This window comes from Cervus elaphus, chromosome 28 (assembly GCF_910594005.1).
Source record: "Cervus elaphus chromosome 28, mCerEla1.1, whole genome shotgun sequence".
NCBI classification, from domain to species: domain Eukaryota; kingdom Metazoa; phylum Chordata; class Mammalia; order Artiodactyla; family Cervidae; genus Cervus; species Cervus elaphus.
The window spans coordinates 38,777,258-38,802,389 of NC_057842.1; the positions used below are offsets into that span (position 1 = coordinate 38,777,258).

Consider the following 25,132-nt stretch of genomic DNA (forward strand, 5'->3'; position numbering starts at 1 on the left):
AGACCTAGGGAAAGACAGGCAATGCTTATGAGGATTTTGTAGCTGAGAGACAGCTAGTTGTTTTCTAATGCTAGTGAAAGAGTTGGGGGAATAGTTTGTGGGAAAGTGGAAGTGTTAGTTGCTCAGTAGTGTCCTACTCTTCAACCTCATGGACTGTAGCCCACCAGGTTCCTCTGTCCATGGAATTCTCCAGGCAAGAGTTCTGGAGTGGGAAGCCATTCTCTTCTCCAGGGAATCTTACTGACCCAGGGATTGAACCCGAGTCTCCTGAATTGCAGACAGAATCTTTACCATCTGAGCCACCAGGGAAGCCCCTGGTGTGGGGGAAGCAGTGGCAATTAACTGAGGAAGCATGGATCAACAATCTTTCTAGGTACTGTGTTTTTTGTTTGTTTGTTTGTTTAACGTTTTGGCTGTGCTGGGTCTTTGTTGCTACGTGGGCTTTTCTCTAGTTGTGGTGAGCAGGGGCTACTCTCTAGTTGCGGTGGTTGGGCTTCTCATTGCAGTGGCTTCTCTTGTTGCGGTCTCTGGACTCTAGAGCCCCAGACTCAATAGTTGTGGCATACAGGCTTAGTTGTTCTGAGGCATGTGGGATTTTCCCTAATCAGGGATCGAATCAGCGGCTGCTGCATTGGCAGGCAGATTCTTTACCATTGAGCCACCAGGGAAACCCCTTGCCAGTTACTGTTTTTTAAAAATTATTACACATTTACACACATTAAAGATGTGTGCTTTTGATGTACTTGGTGCTCTTGGATAATTATTTAATGACGTTGAACAATTAGGTGAACTCTAAGCAGTTGACTTTTTTTCTAGGTAAGATGGGTGAACCAATCGGGATTAGTTTGTTTTATTAATTGGATCCAGCCTGGGATAGATCCCAGTTTTTGACTGTGAGAAGCCCTCTGGCTTGTCTTGCTTCTGCTGAGGCTAAAGTTTGTTTGTTTTTTCCTAAGTGGGTGTCATCTGTGTGAAGTCCTGGACCCTTTGTCTAACTACATTCCTTTTCTTCTCTGCTCTATCCCCTCTTAGTTTGTTGAGAGAAGTCTGTTGGCATTCCACTTCACTTGTCAGGCTGCATATAAAGGCAAAGATTGGAGATCTACAAATGAAAAGAAATATTTCAACAGACAATGCCTGGTACTTTCAATCTGATCACTTTACAAACAAGCAGATGCTTTCTCTATTGTACGGATGACCTCATCAGGGAAAGTGGATTAAGCTCTGGATCACTCTACTCAGAGCCATCCTCCAGCACTTCTCAAATCACAGGCCTATTCTTCTGCTCTACTCTTACCTTAAAAAAACAAGGACGATTCTAAATAACATTCATCTCATTAATTAAAAAAACAAATAGGTAAGTATTTGTACCCATAGTTAAATGTAAATAATGTTTCATTAAGTATGAATCATTAAATTGCTTTCACAGTGATTTTAGAGCAAAATGTATTTGGGGCAGGCATTATGCTAGAAATTTTCTCATGGCCTATTTAATTCTCACAATATTCTAGAACTGCTTTCCCCTTTTTAAACATAAGATAAGCACTGGTTAGAAAGATTACATAACTTGCTAAAGATCAACAGTAAAAAATCTATTTACAGCTAATCAATTGGCTTTGACTGATACAAACAATGTAGGTTTTTGTATTACAAAGGAGCTAAAGATGTCAAATGACATACAGTTGTGTTTCATTATCAGTCATTAACTCCACCCTCTTCCAGATTATCTGGAAAAATATGTCATTTAAAAGATAGGAGCCCACTTTTCCAGAATGACCTGCCTTTTCTATTTTGTTCTTGTTGATCACCTAACAAAATGCAGGAAGAATGTACCTTGTCTCACAACATATTTTAAAACAATGTCTTTCACTGTTTTTAACGTTTTTTTTTCTTTTCTTTTTTTTTGCAAAACTCTCTTCCTTAAACATCTATAAAAGAAAAAAATAGCATTTAACAGATGAAGGACTTCACTGGTGGTCCAGTGGTTAAGATTCTGTGCTTCCACTGCAGGGAGCACAGGTATGATCCCTGATTGGGGAAGTGAAATCCCATATGCCACAAGACATGGCCAAAAATAAATAAATAAGTAAAATAATAAAATAAGTGAAAACAGTATACCAGTTGTAAGATCAATTTATACTGTTTGCTTACTATTAAATCAGTCATGTTAAGAGACTGTTCCTATGAACATTGGTATTCAAAATCAAGAGTTAGAAAAGATTAAAAACTAAAAAGAGTTAGAAAAGATAGTTGCAGTGTTATATTATTTTTACTATCCAATTGTTTTCTGTATTTTTATTTGAAAAGTAAAATTGACTCAAGAAAAGTTATAGTTCATCCTGTTAAGAATTAGTATCTGAATTTGCACTTTTAGCTATACAGCCAGAATCTCTCCGGAATAAAAAGAAGAAATTCAGGCACATTTATTAATTATTAATAAGTGACATATTTGCAGTAAATTCAAATATCTATATAGAGGTGTCAAGAAAAAGTGGCTCAAATGAATGTATTGGTGGTTTCTTATTTGGTATAGAATGTATTTCAGTGTAGTATAGGTTTTCTTTTTAAATTATAAATCTATGTGTTATTGAATGTATTTTTATCATATTTTATTTTTTTATTTGAAAGCATATTTTTATAATGAAATGTGAGCTCAATATTTATAGAACAGATGAATCACCAGGAATTTTCAGAAAGACAGTTTGAAAAGTATAACCTTAGTTTTCTTTTTACTTATTCAAATTCCAGTGATACCTGTGAATCAAAACAACAAAGCATTTTATCATCTATATTTAGTCATTTTCATAAGAGTTTGGTGAGGCACATGTGAAATGCTATAGAGTGGCACTTAATTTCTTTTAATAATGAATTAAAACCCTTTTATTTTAGCTCCTGTTATGAAGGAAGCTCTGAGTACTTATACTTTATTTTTTCCATCTGTGTTGCAAATTACTTCCTCCAAATTTTGAAAAACTTTTCTTTAAGACTTTTAAAAAATAACTATTTCAAACTTATAGAAAAGTTGCATGGACAGTTCAGAATATTTCCATATCTCATGTAGACACAATACTGAAAACTCTGGTGCACATTTCTCAAAAACAAAGATATTCTCCTCCTAATCCCAAATAATCCTCCAAATTAAGAAATTGATACACACTACCTTTTAGTCCACAGACCCCATTCAAATTTTGACAGCTTTTGCAATAGCAGCTTTTTCCTTTAACATCCAGAATCATGCATTGTGGTTATTTTTACCACTCTTTAGTTTTCTATATCTGGAGCATTTGCTTAGGTTTTCCTTAGTCTTAGTCATGAATTCCCAGGTCCAGGTTGAGGGACATGCTATCAAATGAAGTTCATTTGATAGCATGTCCCTCAACCTGGGCCTTTTATGAGGTTTTCTTATGACCAGAATCAGATCATTCATTCCTGGTACGAAGACCTCAGAAATGTTCTCTTCCCAAATTGATCACACAATGGAGGCTCAGGATGAGCACCAATCCCACCCCAGGTGATGCCAACCTAGAGCACTCAGGCAATTACCAGCTTTCTCCACCTTAAAATCACCATTTCTCCCCTTTGTAATTGATAAAGATTTTATGTTGAGATAGTTCAAACCTATGCCCGTAGCCTCAAAATCTTTAAGCCTTCACTCACCAGCTTTGGCATCCTTTGCTGATTCCTGCCTGAATTAATGACTTTTATATGACTGTCAAATGATGATTTTCTATTTCCATTGTTTATCAGTTGGCATTCTAGGATTGGATAGATTTTCCCCTTCTCCTTCATTTATGTGTTCATTTAATTATTTATATCAATATAGATTTATGGATTCCTGTTTTATTCAGTGGATTATGGTCTGTTACTATCATTATTCTGATAGTTTCCAGAATTGGCCAGTTGGAACCTTTGTAAATTTGCTCCCAAGTCTTTTTGACAGTGTTTATATCATTCTTTGAACACTTCCTTACTTTCTATGACAAAAAAGATAATCCAAGCCCATATTGCATCTTCTTCACCCAAGTGCTGGAGTCAGTTGTTTATCTAAGGAGTCCTGGTTCCTTTCAGTGGAGCATGGTATTGGAAGCCGAAATCTGCTCTGAGCGCTCATTGCTACTGGAGTGTCATTGCTTCTAGACTCTCTTGGGAAACAGAGCTGAAATTCTATATGTATTGATATATATATACAGATGCATATATAGGTATGCATGTATATTTATGTGTATGTATATATATTATGTTCATATAATTATTATTTATGTACACCAATCCATGTCTGTCTGTCATCTGTTATCCAAGACTACCACTTCACCTAGTATTTCCAATAACCTCAGGCGTATTCCTAGCTTTCTCATTTATTTACTTTCTTTGACAGTGAGGAGCCTGACTCTCATTACTGACAATGCAGTTACATTTTCTCAAAGTGATTGTCTGTAACTAATCTTCCTTTTTTGCTTTGTTCCTTCTCCACCATCTTCAAGAAAGAGAAGAAAACTGAAAGCAGCTGTAGTTTTCCGTTTACTTGGCAACTGTAGCCCTGAGCATTCAGTATAGTGCACCTCTGGAAGTATTTCCTAATCATTTTACCTGTCTTTCAATTTCTTTCTGCCTCCAAATGTGGTAGAATGATTATAGAATATCTTTGTGGAACTAGGGAATACCATTCGACAGTTGTCCTCAGTCTAGCTACTATTTCTTCACTTTACCCCTGCTTCTTCCTTTTCTGTTCTGCCGCTGCTGTTGACTTATTTCTTGACTGAATTACTTTAACAGGTTCCTAAATGCTACAAATCTTGTTACCTTTAAGATCTTCTTCCCCATAAACACCAGAGTGATCCCTTTAAAACACAGAGCTGAGTACAACATTCTGTTGCTTTAAAATTTCTCAATGGCTTCCTTATTGCTTCAAATTCATTAATGCAGTTTATAAGAAAAATCTATAACTTGATAGATTCTTGTTTTCTCTCCAAATTCATCTCTCATCACTTTCTTCTCTGAACTTCCTGTGTCAGCTACAACAAGTGATTGTATGTATACAAAAAAGTAATTGAATGAGTGTTTTTTGATACCAAGCTTTCTGGATTTGAATTCTCTTTTATTGCCTGATTAGATATATAATATATATATATATATATTTCTATATAATTTTATTTATTTATTTATTTTTGATTGTGTTGGATCTTCATTGCTGCATGGGCTTTTTCTCTAGTTGTGGTGAGTGGGGGCCACTCTCTAGTTGGTGCACAGGCTTCTCATTGGAGTGACTTCTCTTGTTGTGGAGCACAGGCTCTCTGTCATGCAGGCTTCAGTAGTTGTAGCACACAGACTCAGAGTTGCGGCTACTGGGACTCTAGAACACAGGCTCAAAATTTAGTGATGTAAAACAATAACTATTTTAAAACCAGATTTTGTGGGTCCAAAGGGTCAGTGGGGATAGTTCTATGCTGGGTCCAGAGGATTCATTTCTAAGATGACTTCTCACAAGTCTGGTGCCCATGCTGATGGATATCAGAATGGTTTCTGCTGGTAGCTGGACATTTTGCCAAGCAGCTCAGGGATCCAATATGTGTGTTTCAGCAAACCGAGTGGAAGCTGCTTGGCCTCGTATGATCTGACCCCAGAAGTCACATAGTGTCACTTCCACTGTACTCTATTGATGGTAGCAAGATTCAAGGGTAGGGAACATAGATTCTTTCAACACTTTAAAACTTGCACCTTGGAGGTAAAATGGAGGTACGAGAAGTCTGGGTTAAGTGAGACTTTTTATAAGGTGGCCAATACACAGTAAGTAGTTGATAAATATTAGATATTTTTGTTTTTCAATGACATTTCTTCCTGGAATTCAGGTCCTGTTCTCATCATCTGATGAAGATGGAGATAGGTTAGCCCCTTTCCTTGGAAGTCTCTCTTAAAAGTTGCCTCAGGGAGTTTCCGGGTTGTTTGACCTCTACAACTCTTGAGTCCCTTGGACTGCAAGGAGATCCAACCAGTCTGTCCTAAAGGAGATCAGTCCTGGGTGTTCACTGGAAGGACTGATGTTGAAGCTGCAACTTCAGTCCTTTGGCCACCTGATGTGAAGAGCTGACTCATTTGTAAAGACCCTGATGCTGGGAAAGATGGAGGGCAGGAGGAGAAGGGGACGACAGAGGATGAGATGGTTGGATGGCATCACTGACTGAAAGGACATGGGTTTGGGTGGACTCCGGGAATTGGTGATGAACAGGGAGGCCTGGCGTGCCGAGGTTCATGGGGTCGCAAAGAGTCTCACATGACTGAGCGACTGAGCTAAACTGAACTGACCTCTAAATGCATATAAATTCTCATTTATGTGTTTATTTTTCCTACTAATCTGAGGCTTCTAGGGCAAAGATAATTAATACAGTATTTCTAGAGTGCAGGGACCCAGGACCCTGAGACAGGATGATCATATATCCAGTTTGCCTGGGACATTCTGCATTTTCATCTGCTATTGTAGCACAGTTATTAATAGTGCCACACTTTATTGTCAAAAAGTTCCCAGTTTGGATGATAAATAATGCAGTATCTACTCAAAGAGACTTCTAGAGCCTCAGTCATGTTGCTAAAGGAAAGACTGCCCTTGACCCTCTGACACACTTTCCAACTGTAGCAGCAGGACTTGAGGGTAACACTGGAGCCTGGGAACCTTGCCTCTCACCCAGGGGCTGGGGAGGCTGTGAGGGAAATGTGCCCCTGCTGTCCCAGTGAGCCAGCCTGTAGTGCTGAATCACTAGCAGCATTTCCCAGAAGTGAGTTAAGAAACTATTTCCCACTGACAAAGGGTGTGGGGCTGTCACTGGCCCACACCAACTGGAACAGAATTACCTGGTTTGCTTTGACTCCTGCTGAAAAAGTAGTCTCAGTCCTCTCTGAAACCCCATTCCCTGTTGTTCTCTAAGGGTCTTCAGTTACTGCCCCCAGATGTCTTTCAGGAAATATTGGCTGGTGAGTGCTCTTCAGTTGTGCTACAGAGTTTTGAAATGGCACAAAGTTGAATTTGGACTAAATTGTAAATGAGCTAATGCTCTGATGTTTGTACTTACCTGGAAAAACAGGTTTAAAAGATCCAGGAAATCAAGCCATACGATCACTCAAGAAAGGAGTTTGTAAGAATGTGCCATCACCTTGGATAGCCCTGTCAATTGCCATTTTCGGAAGTGAATGGGGACTTTTTTGCCTTTGGGTTGGGCTTCCACATTTTTCAAGGCCCAGTTTAAGTCCTGCTTTGTCCAAGAAACTTTCCTGAGTTCCCACAGACAGCCTCACCTCTCCTTGACCTCTGCTTTTCCTCAGCTCCAGGTATTTAAAAAATTTACTTATCTGGCAAGTCTCCTGACCAAAAAGGTCAATACCTCTGATACAGTATTTGTGTGCCAAGCACTGTGCTGAATTCTTTGCAGTAATCATGCCTTCTAATTCTTTACCACCAGGTAAGTACTGTTATGCATATTTTATAGGTAAGGAAACACAGGTCACATTGCATTATTATATATGTTGCTAGATTACATCGCCTCTCCCCACCTACCTGTAATCCTCTCAAGAACTGCAAACAGGTTGCTCATCTCTTGGTATCCTAGTTTCCCCCGACACAGTAGTAACTCAAAGGAGCCAATTGTTGATGTTAATGGCCAGTATTACTTTCTATCTACTCCACAAGATGGAATTTTAAGTGTGAATACATAGTTGTATTCTATAGGCCATCTTTAAAGCCCTGGAAACCTCACATCAGGCCAGGGAAATTAAGTGTGAAGAGAAGGAATAATGCATATGTGAGACTTGCCATTTTGAGAGTCCATGGATGTTGGTTTTGAGACACAGAAAGCTTTGCTTCAACATTTGTTTCAAAGAGGAAGAAAATGTTGAAAGTTTTTTAAATGTTAGGCACGTTGTGATTATTTGAATATTCTCTCGTGTTATTTCCTGCATTACATCTTTGAAAGTGTCCTGATTTTCGTAAGTGTTCCAGTGCTGACTGGTATTTCCTGTCTCAGCCTAAAAAATGGGTTTTAACTTGCAACCGGAAGTGTCAGAATCAGCTGCAGTGACAGAGATGTTGAGGCAGTGACAAGCGCGTGGAAACATATTGGAATTTTTATCTTAACGCACACTGAATAAGTCTATAAATGTATATGAAATAAGTATGAGTGCCTTTTCATAATTTTAAGTCTGATTTTTATTGTCAAGAATGTTTCCATTTAGAGTCCTTTAACTCTTGCCTTAAACTGTTGGCTGAAGTTCATTTTTGTGTTTTTTAGTCTCTTATACTCAAATTGTCAGGTATTATGTGTGATGAAGCCAGTCAAGGCAGAATTATGAAAATTACAAGTGGAAAATTAGGTCCTTTTTTTTTTTCTTTTCCAATACAGGCTCCTTTCCTCACAGAATATCCTCAAATAATTTTTCCATCCTTGTTTAGAATAATGTACACAAGTGCTGGGACCATTTTTACAGGTTCCCTGGGAGGTTATTCCTCAGAAAAATGGGATTTGTTGCAGGTACATTTTTTACCTAATTTTTAATCTAAACTTTTGTTTTGCTCAATTTCATTCTTTTACCTCTTGGACCGCCTGTATAGTCCTTCAAAGAAGTTTGCAGAACGCTTATTTTGATAGGAATACTCATAATAATTAACGTGAATTAGGTTCATTTATGTTTGCCATGCATAGGTCTGCTTTATTTTTTGTGTGCTTATTGACATGGCCTAAGGAAACATAATGATAGTGGGCAGTTCTTAAACATAATCACAGAACTGGATTAGAAGAGGTTCATAAATATTAAGTAGGTGTAAAAAATATTAGGCCCTTTCTTTTAGGCATATGCTAGGTCTCTCATTTATGGGAAAATGAATGAAATAAGCAACCTGGTCAGTCTGGTCTTGGGTTGTCTAGAACTTCTCCAGTAAGTTAGACTTGCGTCAGTGTGTTCAGTTCGACTTCATGCTATAGCCATAAATTGGGATATTTCCATCTGCTGTGTCCCAGAGACACCAACCTTGAGGCCTGGTCTGGCCTGTATGGGTCTCTATATGTCCACGATTGAGCCGTGCCTGGCAGATGTCAGGTGTTTTGTTGGATAATAGAATGATGAAGTATGTGCCAATTAAGAAAAAACTAGCAAAGCCGCCATGTATCTAGTATTTTTGACACCCAGTGCCTATCATTTTTAATGGTATGCACTTTATATGCATTTTATATGAAAGATGTATTTCAGTAAGAATTGTGCTATGAAATGAATGATAATAACAGCCAAAAGAAAAACATAAACTATCATTAAACAATATATAATCATGCAAATAAATTAAAAATCAAAACAAATGTTATAGAACAAAAATATTTTAGTTTTATAAAATATAAGACGTTAATGGTTTCTTGGGAAAAAGGAAAATATTTTATACTGCCATGTACTCCATGGCTTCCAAAGGGAGGATTGAAGTAACTCAAGTTTTCCTTCTTTGTCCTTACAATCATTGTTTGTTTTGACTGTTCTAAACACTTGAAGCTGTAGTACCCTAGGAATTGAAGTTGCTAGCTGCCATCGAGGCAAGCTCAAAGGATTCCAGACCACTTTGAACTTACTCTCTATATCTATGGCTGATTCATGTTGCTGTTTGGCAGAAACCAACACAATTCTGTAAAGCAATTATCTTTCAATTAAAAAATAAATAAATTTAAAAAAAAAAAGAATGTGGACAGCTGAGTCTCTGGGTGTACAAGTGGAGGTTCCAGATTACAGAGTTTATTTGTAAATGATGTTATACATATATATATGAAGATTACGTATGTCCTATTAAAATTCAGCAGTAACCACAGCAATTGTTCAGAACTTTGATGAACAAAAGGCGTTTTAAGTGGGAGGAGTATTTTGTCATTGACTTTGTTTAGAGTTGACAGAGCATAGGGAAAATAGAAAGCAGTATGCCTTTAAGCTTATTTCTTTTAGTTTATTATTGAAAAATTCTTAATATTTACAAATTTTATAATTCTCTACAGACAATGATGACTTGCCTGCACCTGGGGCACACTGTTCCCATTTCCCTGTCCCGGGTTCACTATTGTGGAAGATAGGAATTTTGCTTTGAATACAATTTTAGGGAAAAAAAAATGTTAAAGATGTTTCATGGCTTGCAGGTATCCAACATATATTTTGAATGTCTAACTAGAAGAGAGAATGGAGGATGAGTGAAATCTCTCAGAAGGAGACTGTGGGTATTGGAGAGTAGCCGGCTAGTATGAGGCCCCTGGGGCAGCACATTAGAACGTCAGCATTTTACAAAGGGAAGTGAGGGGTAGAACAAAGAACTGATGTTCCATTCTCTTGGTGATTGTTTGGGGTTGCTGATGGGAAGAGCAGAAGCAAGAGAGTTTTTCTAGGCTTAACTTCCCATCTCATTTTTTTAATTTCTGCCTTTGACCAGGGTTAGCCATACATACTGTTTTCTCCATTCCCTTGCTCAGTTCCTGAGAAGACCCCTCCTACTCTTCCTTCAGTGGCTTATCTGCTTCTGTCAATAATCTGGAGATTTTATAGTAAAACTGTGTAAAATGGGGAAACACTGAAATACATCTCAGGTCATGCAGAACATTTGTATGCCAGATGTGTGGTACAAGTAGGGAGTACTTTGCATTAAATTCTTTCCGCCATTGTTCTCTTCTTGGACTCAGTTTTCTCTTGCTGACTTACAGCTGGCATGGAAACCCCCAACATCCTTTGTAGGCATTTTTGTACACTTCCTCTCCAGTCAGAGCAAGGGTATCCAAGAAGTACAGTTCTCTGAGATGGCCCTTAGTCATATTGTTTTAGTCTTCATCGCTCTGTCCAAGAGAAATTCGTATATGAGAATGCCTTGTACCCTGTTTCATGGCACCTCTATCTCCTACTCTCTTATCAAAAACAGAATTTCAGCATACCCATTAGGATGGCTACTATTAAAAAAATAGAAAATAACAGGTATTGGTGAAGATGTGGATACATTGGAACCTTTGTGTACCATTGGTGAGAATGTAAAATGGTGCAGCCACTATGGAAAATGTTACGACAGATCCTAAAAAAATTTAAAACAGTTAATACATGATCCAACAACTCCACTTCTGGGCATACACCTAAGAGAACTGAAAGCAGAGAGGACATTTGGGCACCCATATTCATAGAAGCATTATTCATAATAGCCAAGAGGGAGATGCTGCAAGTCCATTGATGAATGGATAAACAAAATGTGATATATCCATACAAGGAAATATTACTCAGCCTTAAAAAGGAAGGACTTTCTGACACATGTGATGACTTGGACTTTGAGAACACTGTGCTAAGTGAAATAAGCCAATCTCAAAAAGACAAATACTATATAACTTAATTTACAGAAGATACCTAAAGTAGCCAAATTCATAGAGATAGAAATTAGAATGGTGGTTACCAAGGGTTAGCTTGAGAGGGAAATGAAGAGTTGTTGTTTAATGGATACAAAGTTTCAGTATGGGAAGAAGAAAAGTTCAGGAGATGGGTGGTGATGATGATTGCACAGTATGAATGTACTTAAAGAGACTGAGGTGATGATGATTGCACAATATGAATGTACTTAAAGAGACTGAACTGTATACTTAAAAATGGTTAAGATGGTAAATTCTCTGTTATGTGTTTTTAACCTTAATTTAAAAAAAAGAAGAGAAAATATGGCAAAATTACATACCTAACCCTAACCCTAATCCCAGAAAACTGCATGTGAAAAATAATTATGGGTGTTTTACCACAATAAAAGATAATTTAAAAAATAGAATTTCAAGTTTGTTACACATCACTCTTTTTTTTTTTTTTAATTTATTTATTTTTGGCTATGCTGGCTCTTTGTTGCTGTATCACTGGGTCGGGAAGATCACCTGGAGAAGGGCATGGCAGCCCACTCCAGTATTCTCACCTGGAGAATCCCATGGACAGGGGAGCCTGAGGAGCTATACTTCATGAGGTTGCAAAGAGTCAGACACGATTGAGTAACTAACATGCACATATGTGCGTGCACATGCACACACACAGACACACAGACACACACAGACACAGACAGACAGACAGACACACACACATACACACACACACACCCCCAGTCTTTGTTGCTGGACAGGCTTTTCTCTAGTTGTGACGAGCGGGGGCTGCTCTGTGGTTGCTCTGTGCTTGCAGTGGCTTCTCTTATTTTGGAGCAGGGGCTCTAGGGTGCAAGGGTTTGGTAATTGCTGCTTGGGCTCTAGAGCACAGGCTCAGTAGTTGTGGCGCATGGACTTAATCGCTTGTGGCATGTGGGATCTTCCCTGATCAGGGATAAAACTCGTGTCTTCTGCATTGGCAAGTGAATTCTTTACCACTGAGCCACCAGGGAAGCTCCATGTCACTCTTAATATAAAATAACAAAGAGCTGTTTTAGGGACGTTAGAGTCTGATGCCATGGGCCACATGCTCTACCTCCTTCCAGGCAAGTTTGGAAATCATGCTTGGTGGTCACTATGGTTTGAATACAACACAAGGTTAAGCAGTATTACCTTGTTCTTTCCAGGTCAGAGACCAACAGAAAAGTAAATCAGAATAGGAAATGACCACCACTGTCTATGAGATCAGAGAAGGAAATGCAACGCACTCCAGTGTTCTTGTCTAGAGAATCCTGTGGACAGGGGAGCCTGGTGGGCTGCCATCTGTGGTGTTGCACAGAGTCGGACACGACTGAAGCGACTTAGCATGCATGCATGCATTGGAGAAGAAAATGGCAACCCACTCCAGTATTCTTGACTTAGCAGCCACAGTCTATGAGATGGTACTATGAGAGTCTATGAGTCTCTTAGATGGAGAGCTTACATCCCTAGCTCATCTACATCAGATTTAAAGATCTGGATGTTCACTTCAGCTCCAAATGGAGGCTGCTTGTGCAAAATGATGTTTGGCAAAATGAAGTAAGCAAATTAGGTGTCATGGTGAATTAAAAGCACAGTTTTGGAGAAGAGAAGCCTTCAAAACCTGCAATGCAATATCCACATTTTGACATTTAGGTTACTAGACCAGAGGTAGCATGGGTTATTGGTGAAAGTTATTGGTGAAACTATGATTACCATGGAGACTATTTGGTAGTAAGAAATAATAATGCTTTGATTTAAGCCATTTCTCCCCAGGGCTCACATATATAATAATGTATTTTCACAATATACCGAGGAACCAGGGAGGAATGGATATTATTATCTCTACTTTATAGTTATAGAAGGTGAAACTGAGAAATAGAGAAATAATTTGAAATTGAGGCAGTGACTCATTGGCAAGGTAGCCTTAGAAAACAGGCTTCTAGTTTCCTAATCTCGGGTCCTCTTCTTATGAATAGCTTGCCTTCTGTTCTGTTGATCCTGTTGAACAGAGCTGCACCTCTGTGTCCCCAAACATGACAATAGTTGGCTCTCTGAATAAGTTTTTAAAGTAAAGAAGCCACACAAGAAGAATGGGATCTTTAGGCCCCTCCAGAAGCAAGCAAATGTATGGGTGATGACCAAGGAACTTCAGTGTTGGCTGGAGAACTTCAGTTTCCTTGACTGTCACATTTCTCTGTGTCTAACTTCATTTGAGAGGAAAAAAAGACAACTGGAATTTCAGTAAGCGCCATTTTCTTGGCTTTGAAGTCACAAGCTCCAGTTAAGTGCTGCCCTGAATAAGTAGCTCCTCTGTGTTGAAGGAGAGACCACCCCCTGTTGCAGTTTCGCAACACACATATAGAGGTTTCCAGAAGCCCTCAGCTGGAGCAACTAAATGTGACTGAGACAACACAGTCCCAGAGACAAAGGTCAGACCTATTTTAATCTCTGAGTAAGGCTATTACTCTGGGACAAGGCCCTTCTTGTCTGATATCCTGCTATTTTCAGTGATTCACAAGCTTGAATCTCTTTCATCTGGGAGCACAGAGTCCCATCCCCCGTTCAGATTTGTTTGTGAGTTAAAATACTTCCCATCCTCAGTCTTCTCAGAGTGTCTTCTTCCAACCCTAGAATTCCTCAAGCTGTGACCTAGAGGGAGTCCCTGGGAGGAAGAGTCAGGGCAGCTTGGAATGTGAGCCCAGGGGAGGATCTGGAGTGTAGCAGGAAGTGGGGTTGTGGCTTGCTTGGAAGGTCCTGTAGAGGCTCTGAACCAGGAGGTCACTGGGCAGCTGACTTTTCTGACAGTGCTCTGGGAGGCTTGCTCTGTACTGTCTGCTGAAGTGTATGTATCGTGTAGATGTTTCAAAGTCCAATCACTGTAGAATCCGACGGAATTAGGAACAAAGACGCTCCCTTAGTTTCTTGATGACACAGCCTTTGTGTTAATTACTGATCCGTTTGGATTGATCACCCTCATATTTATGGGTTATTTCTCCAAAGTGAATGTTGCAATATAGAAACCTGCTTACCCAGTTTTCATATATCCTGTGGTTCTTGAGTTTGCCAGTTCCCGCCTTTCTTAAAAGCAGTTTTTTAATGACTTCATCTACTATGGAAGCATCTCAAATCTCTGTTTCTTAATGGTTTAATGCCTCAGTTTGGTGTAGCAGAGAAGAGTTTGAGAAATGCAGTCAAAGCTAGCCTTCAGAGAATCTGCCCAGAGTAATAATAATGATAAATTACCACTTACTGATTTTGTACTGGGCAAATACTTTATACATATTACCTAATGTAATCTACATAAGATCATTTTACTGAATACAAAACAAGGCTTAGGGTAGTTAGGTAATTTTCCCTAAATCACAGTTAGTTTATGACTAGAACTAAGATTCCATCTCAGATCTTCTTTCTGGTAAACACAATAGAACAATTTTGCTGAGACTTTGAAAATAAATGTTGGATCCTCTTTAATATCATGGTCTTTGTGGATATCATAAAATAAAATATTTTCTAAATTTTCTTCTCTCTTATTCTTTTTAAATAAAAGGCCCCTGAAGTCAGTGAGAAACTGGTGAGTTGCCCTTTTCATTTGTTTATAAGAGGAAACATGAACTTCTGTGATTATTCCACACATTCTTGCCACTTCCCTAAATCAAAGAAAAAAAGAGCCACAAAGCATGGCTGTAATGCCTGTTTTCATATCAAAAGGTCAAAAACTAAAGATCCTTTAGCATGCCATGAGGAAATAGTGGAAAGAAAGTATTGTCACAAAAATAACAGGAGCTGCATAAATAAATAGGAGTTTTGAGGGGGTAGAGAAAAGGAATTAACATTTTGTTTCTGAATTCTGATCCAGTTCTAATGTTTTCAGAAGTAAATTCATCCAGCAAAAGACTGAAGGCTTTTGGATTTGATTGTATCAACATTCCACCCACAAAATAAAATTAGAAATTGATTACCTCCCCTCTTGTTCACCATTTAGGTCAAGCAAACAGCAGAATGCACTACCTTTGTATGTATGGACTTTATCTGTACCCCAGAGCAAGGTGGAGAGATAAGCTAATTATCCAAATTTTCAAGCCAAAGAAACAGAGATTTGGCTTTAATTATCTGGTAGAAAGTGTTTGGAAACCTGAATTACTCACACATATTTTTATCTTTGCTTGATATAAATAGAGTGACTTTGTATATAGGCCCTTTCACTTGATAGTTATTCAAGATTTCCTAGTTACTGAAATTATCTCTGCTCATCTAAAGAGAGGTAGTTTCATGTTCCACAGGGAGATAAGGACTGAGATCAAAAATTTGGTTTTTAGGTCACTGCCAACAGTGAAGAAGGATGCAAACGGGGCTTCTTAGCCCCAGCTTTGCATGAGAATCACTTAGGGAGCTCTTAAAAGTGTACCAGTGGCCCTGGCCTCATATGTGGCCAACCAAGTCAGGATTTCTGAGATTGGAGCTGAGGCCAGTATATTTTCTAAAAGTTCTTTAGCGATTAAAAGCATTCATGGTTGAGAATCATTGGATTCATCGTGGATATTATCATGCTGATGATAAGTATAAAAAAGATGGAGAATACATTGGTTCTGTTGTCCAAATTATCCATAGACAATTTATTTTTAAGAATATATCAAAAAAAGATAAAGCAAAATGACAGTGTAAGTTTATCTCCGTGCCCTTTTCACTAGTATTGTGGTCTCCTGTATCTGTCTCAAATAAAATGTCTTATAGTTCCCAAAGCTAGTTATGAAAGCAAATTCTAAAGTACAAAACCCTCCTTCAAAAAGATGAGAAAGAAAAATCTCTATGTTCTGACTGAATAGAGAACAACATTAACCAAAACACCATACTTTCAAATGATTCAGGAGTCACTTTCACAAATCCTTTGGCTTCATATTTCACTGTTCACACAGGCACAATTATTTTCCATACCCATTTGATGTTTTAAAGTAGTAGTTCTTAGGCTTTATTGTGCATCTGAATTACCCAGGGAACTTGGTAAAATCCAGGTTGCTGGGTCCTATTCTTGGGTTTTCTGGTTTGATGAGTCTGGGGTGGGAATCAAATAATCTGCATTTCTAACAAGTTCCCAGGTGAGGCTGGTCTTAGGACCACAGCAAACTAAAGTAGAACTTGAACACCTCTCCCCAAAAGCTCATTATAATTGTGTAAAGAATAATGTGAATATTTAGTATTATTTTTATTCCAAACTAGATTTGATCAATAGGTTAAACTTTAAAAAAAAAAAATGGTAAAGGAGACTTCTCAGTTGTCCAGTGGCTAAGACTCCACCCTTCCAATGCAGGGGGCCTGGCTTCGATCCCTGCTCAGGGAACTAGATACCACATGTCATAACTAAGACCCAGTGCAGCCCAAGAAAAAAAAGAAGGTAAGGAAATTTGAGTGAAAAGTAAAGTTTGAGTAGTAAAATAAAACCAAACAGCACATATATAAAATATTAAAACACATATATAAAATATATAAAATATTAAAACATATAAAAACTATTTTAAGAAGATACAGAAAATAAAATATATTTTGCTATTTAATAAAATATACATCTGAGAGTATTAATTCTATATAGTAAATATGTCATTCCTGGGCTTTTTCTTGCTTCTAAATTCCTTGGAAACTTAAGTGATATAATATTTAGCTATTCCAAGGTAAAAGAAAATGGAAAATTGCCTCGCCAGTCCTAGGGATACTGGTCAACGATGTGAGATTTCGTTTTGCTCCTCTGTATATGCATAGACTGCTTTCAAACAGAATACAGTAAAATGAAATGAAGAGTGACATGCCTGGCTTACTTAGTAAAACTTTGTATAGTAGAAACTGAAAAAGTGATTTGGAGGCTTGAAATTTTTAGATTCATTATTCACATGAAACACAAAGTCAAAGGCAGGAGGCAATCTGAGCAAATGAAGCAAGTCAGATAGAGACTGATGTGGTGTCCTGACTGGTGGGAGCATATGGCCCAGTGCTGCCAAATAGTTGATTTATTGAGAGAAGCTAGAACAAATTTTTATGCAAAGTGTTATGCATTTTAACTGTTGGCAACAAGTTCAATTAAAATAAATAATACTATGTAAGTCAAACAAAACAGATTTGGGCCAGCTAGATTTGGCCTTGCTAATTTGTAAATTCATCTTCAGGGATTCATTTTTCCTGGTTAATTACCAACTCCTCTTTGCATTCTGAGTAGATTTCTACCCAGGCAGCTAATTGAAGCAGAGCCAAACAAATTATTGACTCTTACTTGCATGGCTTTCCTTTAACCCACTGGTTCTCAAAGTGTCGTCCAAAGGTGTATCAGTGTCTTCTGGGAACTTGTTAGAAATACAAATTAAACTTGCAAAGTGGGCTAATTTCAGATGGCCTGCCCCAACCTTAGTCAGAAACTCTGGGAATGGAGCCAGAAATCTGTTTTAACAAACCCCTCCTTGTGATTTTGCTGCCTACTAAAAGTTGGAGGGCCCCAATTTACTTGAAGAGAATTTAAGGCAGCCTTATTAAACCAGAACAGATCTACTGGTTTGGTAATAAGATGAACTCCTTACCAGCATCCAAGGCCAGTGTGCTCCATTTCAAATGGTGCCGGATATCATTACCCCATTAATTGATACTTTGGTATATTTATTTAAAAAATATTTATTTACTTACTTCGCTGCATCAGGTCTTAGTTGCAGCACTGAGGATCTTTGATATTCATTGCAGCACTTGAACTGTTAGTTGCAGCATGTGGGATCTAGTTCCCTGACCAAGGATCAAACTCAGGCTCCCTGCATTAGAAGTAAGGAGTCTTAGCCACTGGACTACCAGGGAAGTCCCAGACACTTCTGTATATTTCATTTAAAAAGATAATTCCAAAGTAGCATGGAGAGTCTCCTTTGAGAAGTTTGCTAAAGAATATCTGTCAGTTTAGGGGTTGTTGTCATTGATTAGTCACTCAGTCATGTTCAACTCTTTCATGGACAGTAGCCCACCAGACTCCTCTGTCCACGGGATTTCCCAGGCAAGAATATTGGAGTAAGTTGCCATTTCCTTCTCCAGGGGATCTTCCCGGCTCAGGGATCGAACCCAAGTCTCCTGTCCGGCAGGCGAATTCTTTACAGCTGAGCCACCAGGGAAGCCCCTGGGGATTGTATCAGTGCTTATTTACTCTTTTTTACCAACTGCTCCAGTTGTTGTGGTTGGTGTCAGATGAAAATATTCACACTGCAACTACCCTTCTAATGGAAAAACAACTTCAAATATACAGAGTCAAGGTATATCTAAAGAAGAACATTTATTCTCAATAAAAGAGAATTTAATCTTAAATTAGTATATTTACCAATATCCAGATGTGTGGCAACAAATACTAGCATTTGAACTGCACTTGCTGTTTTCTTCCCTATATTAGACAGCTTAGAGTTAGCTGGAGTGACGCAAGAAGTGCTGATGGGCACTGAGGTGTCTTCTTCATGTCTCTCCCTATCCCTCCAAGTACCTTCAACGGGTCATTTGTGACTTCCCTTTTCTCAGCCTGTAAAAGGAAAGCCTAGATCTGAATGATCTCTTCTGAGAGCCTCTCAGCTCTGAAAACATTCTGTCATATCAAAGGTTTATTGTCATGTGGGTTATGAGTCTTAGCTGAAGCTTCTTTAGTTGTTTGGCTATCTGTGGATTGTGTATTCACAGGCATTCCATTTAAATCACATGCTCTGAGCTCATTTACTTGTACTTTTATAGTAATACTTAAGCATTTATATATTGCTTTTCATCTTCAAAGCACTTAACATACTTAAGAATCCTTCCAGCAACACTTTGAGGTAGCTAAGTATTATTAAAATAGAAAGAGGAAGAGGACAAGGGAGAAAGAAGGAAGGAGAGGGGGAGAGAGAGAATTTTAAGTCATTTAATGATTTGTCTCTGGCTCAAGGAAGAGAATATACCAAGGGGGCACAATTAGAAATTTAAAAAAAAATTATTTTTTAAAAAACGGGGGGTGGGGGAAAAGAATATACCAGGGCCAGGATTAATATACCATGGCCAGAATTAAAACTACTTCCCTGTTTCTTATTAGACTTGGTATCAAGCTTTTCTCCTTCCAAACGTTCTGAAGGGTTTAGAATCCTCCCTGCACTGCTCCAGGATTTCCTCGAATCTTTGTAGGCTGAAGGTATTTTGATGTTGTCTACCTTCTTGGAGGGCAGAGACACATCTAGCACAAGTACAGTGCTCAGTTTATAACAGAAGTTGGCTGCTGGTGATGGTGTTATGGAGCCTTTCCTGTTTTAAGCTGATGTAACCAAAAGCAGAAGGGAAAAGTGAAGATTTCTCTTGCAGCAAATTCATGGAGTAGATGCTTTGGGCTGCTAGCTTGCAGGTTTGCAATCTTAAATTTCTCTGTAGCTTACTAGAGACCAACGCCTTTTAGAAATAATGCCAAACACATGTTGAACTTTAGTAACCTTTACTCTGTAATGCAAATGTAACTCTGAGCAGAGTGTATAATCAAAAACCTAATGATGAAACTATTGCTTAGAAATTTAAAGTTTGGTTTGAGGATTCTTAATGCTGACATGGAAAGAACAGTGTGAATGGAGAGAGAGGTTGTGTGGAGGGATGGCAGGGAGAAAAGGACAAATGGAGGGAAAGGAAGATGGGTTTTCTGGAGGAGACTCTGAAGAAGAACTTCAGCTATCACTACAGTGTCCTCCAGACATGTTCAAAGACAGGAAGACCAGTGCTGAGAGGTAAATGTCAGAAGTACCCATATGAATGAGTTTCTTGTATGAAGTTAGATCATTTTTAGCATAATGCTATGTATTTTACTTCACAAATTAGATCTGACTTTTATTTTGCAATCCACTTTAATCCAAGAATTCATTTCTTTGTAAATTTGTAATCCACTCCATGACAGTTTTAGAGGTGTTACAGCAATTTGTGAAACAGCTGCTTAGGCTGAATTTTTTTTGTATGTAAACTTGTTAAGTTCTGATAAAATACGCTGGCACACAAAACAACCCGAAGCTAGTTCATCAATATTTAATGTTAGGACGCAAAAAATGGAGTTTTGCTGAACCGTGTTTCTAAGTTGGACAGTCTTTTCCTGGCAAATGTTTTAGACGGCCTGCCCTGGGACTTGTTATAACTGCCTTGCTCACACTGTTGTTAAACATGCATTTGCCTCAGAAAATACTTTCTTGTTTTTCTGTTTATTTGCTCACTGAATTTTATTTTCCAAAAATACTAAAATTTACTAAGAGATGAAAAGACATCATAGAGGAGGGGGCTAAGTGTGGCCTCCTGTTTGTTTCTGGCTGAGCGGCTTCTGCTGCTAACATTTCCCTGAAGTCCCAGCAGATCTTGTGCCTGGAGCTCATCCTCCCAAGTTCTGAAATGGGAGGTTTTCTATTGATTGAGGGTCAATAGGGCTTTGTGGTGACTTGCTTTCTCATACTAGTTTACTCATGACAGATTTGTTCATACAGACTTAGTAATTTGCAGTGTGAAATGGAAATAGTTCATATTTGGAATTAGTCTACTCTAAAGAATTCCTGGTTGGACTTCCTTGGTGGTGCAGTGGATAGGAATCTGTCTGTCAATGCAGGGGACGTGAGTTCAGTCCCTGGTCCAGGAAGATCCCACATGCCACAGAGCAACTAAGGTCTTGCATCACAACTACTGAAGCCCAAGCACCTAGAGCTTGTGTTCCACAACAAGAGAAGCTACCACAGTGAGAAGTCTGTGCCCTGCAACCACAAGTAGCCCCTGCTCATTGCAGTTAGAGAAAGCCTATGTGCAGCAACAAAGACCCACTACAACCAAAAATATTAAGAACAACAACAACAACAAAGAATTTCTGGTCTTCAAGAAATCCTAGGTCAGTAACCAGAAAATTTCTCATGGTGAAAAGAATCACCACATAATAAAGGACACCAGTCAATATTGGAGGTTATTTTGTCCAGGCATTTGTAGAGCCAGAGAAATTGTCTTCATACATGACCAGAAGTCACTTAAAGACCAAGAAGACTTGAAGACCCCGTCTTCCTTATACGGTGCTAAAGGAATGCTCCTACATTTTTACTTTGCAATTCTTGTTGTTTTTTTTTGACAGTGCAGCTATCCAAGACATATAACTCTGTGCTCCACAAATCTGTTCCTTAATAGCTTACTACATTCAGCTTTGTATTTCTATGTACTGTCTTACCTATCTCATGTGTTGTATTAAATTTAAGCTCTTTTTAATAGGAATCATATTTTAGTAATCTTTAGTATCTTTCTTTGTGCCTATAGTTCTGCTTTGCTCTCCATAGAAGTTTAATACATAGGATTTATCTATTCTATGTATGTAGTATGTATCTATGTATCTTCATACATATGTATTCTACTTATTGCCAGGCCCTCTTTTTTTTTTTTCTTTTTCACCAAGTAGCTCCTTCTATGAGGTTCCTGGTTAATGATCTAACTAGAAAATAATCTCTACCCCTAGTGTTTAAAATATATTATATCATGGATCCACAATAATATCCAAAGAAACACAGGGCAGCCCTCCTCCTCTTATATAGCCATCAAGTGTGAAACCATATGATTGGAAATAGATTATCTAACCAATACAGCTCCTGCCACCCCACACCAAAAAAAATAAAAATAAAAAAGCAAAATGCCAGGTATTTCTTCAGACACTGTGGGAAATGTATCAAAATATCAAAATAAAAATTGCTATATCCCCAAACTCTTCTCATATACTTACTCTTAAAAGAGTGCCAGGAAATAATGTTCAGGCCCTATGTATTTAAAATGTGTTAGAACATGCTTCATTGAGGTTTTGGCTAACTGCATTGTGAGATGCAATTCAATTTAGCATACAACATTTCTCTAGAGTTTTAAGAAGAAAAATATCTAAGGCTCTATTTATTAATGTCAAATAGACTTTGAAAACTAATTCATCTAATTTGCTTTCCTAACTCTTCATTTACTGACCCTTTATTTTATTTTTTTTTTTACTTTGATTTGCATTTATTTTCTGCGGCATTTATTCCCGGGCCATAAGTTTTTGTTTCTTCAGTTTCTTCTGGGATATCTTTTTCTTCTGTGCAACCTCCTCTTCTGGTTTAGGAACAATCTGTTCTTTTTCAGTAAGGATCATCTCAATGTGGCAGGGAGAGCTCATGTAGGGGTTGATCCGACCGTGAGCTCTGTAAGTCCTGCGCCTCATCTTGGGGGCTTTGTTCACTTGGATGTGCTCAATGACCAGAGAATCTACATCTAAGCCCTTAAGTTCAGCATTACTCTCTGCATTTTTGAGCATGTGTAGTAAAAATTCAGCACTCTTTTTGGGCCACCGACCCTGTGTCCAGCCCTACTGTTTGGCCTGTGCACACCTACCAACTCCACCATTGTAACGACGGAATGGCACACATTGCTTCTTTAAAGTGACATCCTTCAGATACTTGGTGGCTTTTCGGATATGCATACCCTTTATGGCCTGGGCAGTCTCACGAGTGTTCTTAAAGTGAACACGAAGATTTGAACCTCTTGATTTGCATGATTTTGTGGGGTTTTCTGGGTCGAGTGAATAGCGCACCATTTTTAAGGGTCAGCTCAGGCCGCTTACCGGAAAAGGAAGACCATTTACTGACCCTTTAAACCATCTTTTTTTCGTCCTAAAATTTTTTGAATAGGTAATATATTTCCATGGTTCAAAAAACTGAAAGGTATAACAACTATTCAGAGGTAAGTCTCCTATTCTTATCTTTGTCTGGCTGTTCCCCATCTCTGTCTTTTTTCATTACACAATATTCCTCAACTATCTTTTCATATTGTGCATTGGGAATTTTCTTATTCTCTTTTAGTGTTATAGAGTATTTGTAATGATGTATCACAATTAGTATAAAGTGTTCAACTGATATACACTTAGGTAGTTTCCATTGTTTTAGTATTATAAACAATTATTCGATGAATAAATTTGTGCAAATGTCATTTTGCAAATTGTTAAGTTTATTGGTCAAATAAATTTTCAAAAATAATATTACTGGAAATTTTCTGTATGCATTTATTAATCGGTTAATATTGACAAATTGCCATCATAGAGATTTTGTCTAAATTTATACTCATATAGGTACATTTTCAAGTCATTGAATTTTTGTCAATCTCTTAGATGAAAAGTAGTAGTGTAATTTTAATCTGTATCTCTTATGATGAGTGAGGTCAGTATCTATCCATATGTTTAAGAGTAATTTATAATTCCATTTTTGAATACTCTGGTCATAAAACTTACTTTTAAGTTGTCATGTTTTTTATTATTGATTTTTAGGTGCTCTTTGTATATTAGAAAAATTATTTTTCAATTTAACTTGAAAAGTTTTTTTTTTTTTTGCCAGTTTATAAAATTACTTGGCTGTGTATATGTGTTTGTGTCTATGTTTCAGAATTTTTTTAAATGTTGTTGAATTTATCAACTTCTGTTATGGTCTTTAAATTTTGAGCCATATTTTAAAATTCTTCCATACTCCAAAGTTAAAAAATATTTTTTTATGGTTTAATTTTCTATGTTTATATCTCTGATCCCCTTGGAATTTATCTCGGTGTACAATATAAGATACAGATAAATCTTTTGACATAATCAGAAAAACTAAGATAAAACCTTCTTATAGTTTAGAATAAAAATTGAACCTCTTTATTAAATAATGGGTCAGATTGGTTGTCTACAATGATTACTCACCCAAAAATACCCTTCACTGCATATTAGCTGTATAACTTCCAACTTTACCAAACTCAAGAGTTCAACCTTAAATTAACCAAGAACAGTTAACTTCTCATAAGACAAGCCTAATTAATCATATTATATAATTATTCAGCATATCTTTGGCCACCTAATGTGAGGAGCTGTCTCATTAAAGAAGACCCTGATGCTGGGAAAGATTGAAGGCAGAAGGAGAAGAGGATGACAGAGGATGTGGTGGTTGGATGGCATCACTGACTCAGTGGACATGAGTTTGAACAGATTCAGAGATGGTGAAGGACAGGGAAGCCTGGCGTGCTGCAGTCCATGGGGTTGCAGAGTCTGACACGACTAAGAGTCTGGGTGTTAAAAAAAGTGAGATTCAATTCTGGTTCTGCCATTTAGCTGCCTGATTTGTGTAAACTTGAGCAAGTCACTTACCCTTTTGGTTCTGTGTTCTAAATTATTTGTCTTTGCTCTAGGAATGAATAACTGTACAAACTGTACCATGAATAAAACAGCATTCAGCATATAATTAATACCTTCAAAGGTCTATAGCACTGAACATAGTACGTTAGTTTTGAGTTCCACATTCAAATTCCTATAGTCTAATATGACTGATAGACCAAGTGAATACAGAACAAATATTGAGTTAGATATAGAAAACTATATCATATAGTTCAGATGGGGTATAAAGGTCTAAAAAAGAACATAATCAGTAGATAAAAGGTTCTAGTTCTAACCAGAAGGGCTCACTGAAGACATATATTTTGAAAAACCTCCTGAGGGAAATGGCTACAGGAGCAAATGGAAGAGGGGACAAAGTGGCCTCATAGTAGAAGGAGCTTATTGAAGTGCCTAGACAGATTTTTTTTACTGGAGAGGACACAAAACAGGTGTGAGTTGTTGACAGAATTTGCCATCACTTTTAAAAGCCTACTTAGGGAAACCAAGTGTGAAAGAGTCCATATGTTCCTAAGATAAGACTATACTGATACACTGGAGCTGTTGCTGGAATCCAGTATCTCACCTCAGATAA

The 25,132-nt window shown here is 37.9% G+C and overlaps 1 long non-coding RNA gene and 1 pseudogene across 3 annotated transcripts; one reads left to right on the plus strand and one right to left on the minus strand.

Moving 5' to 3' along the window:
• Window positions 1-205: 205 nt before the first annotated feature.
• LOC122685284 lies at window positions 206-24,249 on the plus strand. 2 transcript variants are annotated; one of them, XR_006338329.1, is made up of 4 exons: window positions 206-373; window positions 1,033-1,357; window positions 23,054-23,105; window positions 24,230-24,249. It is a non-coding gene; the product is annotated as an uncharacterized LOC122685284 (long non-coding RNA). The 2 variants fall into 2 exon arrangements; XR_006338328.1 differs by lacking the exons at window positions 23,054-23,105; window positions 24,230-24,249 and adding an exon at window positions 5,847-6,051.
• On the minus strand, window positions 22,364-23,010 carry LOC122685283 (annotated as a pseudogene). The gene has a single exon (XR_006338327.1). The product of XR_006338327.1 is annotated as a 60S ribosomal protein L17-like (transcript).
• Window positions 24,250-25,132: the final 883 nt, after the last annotated feature.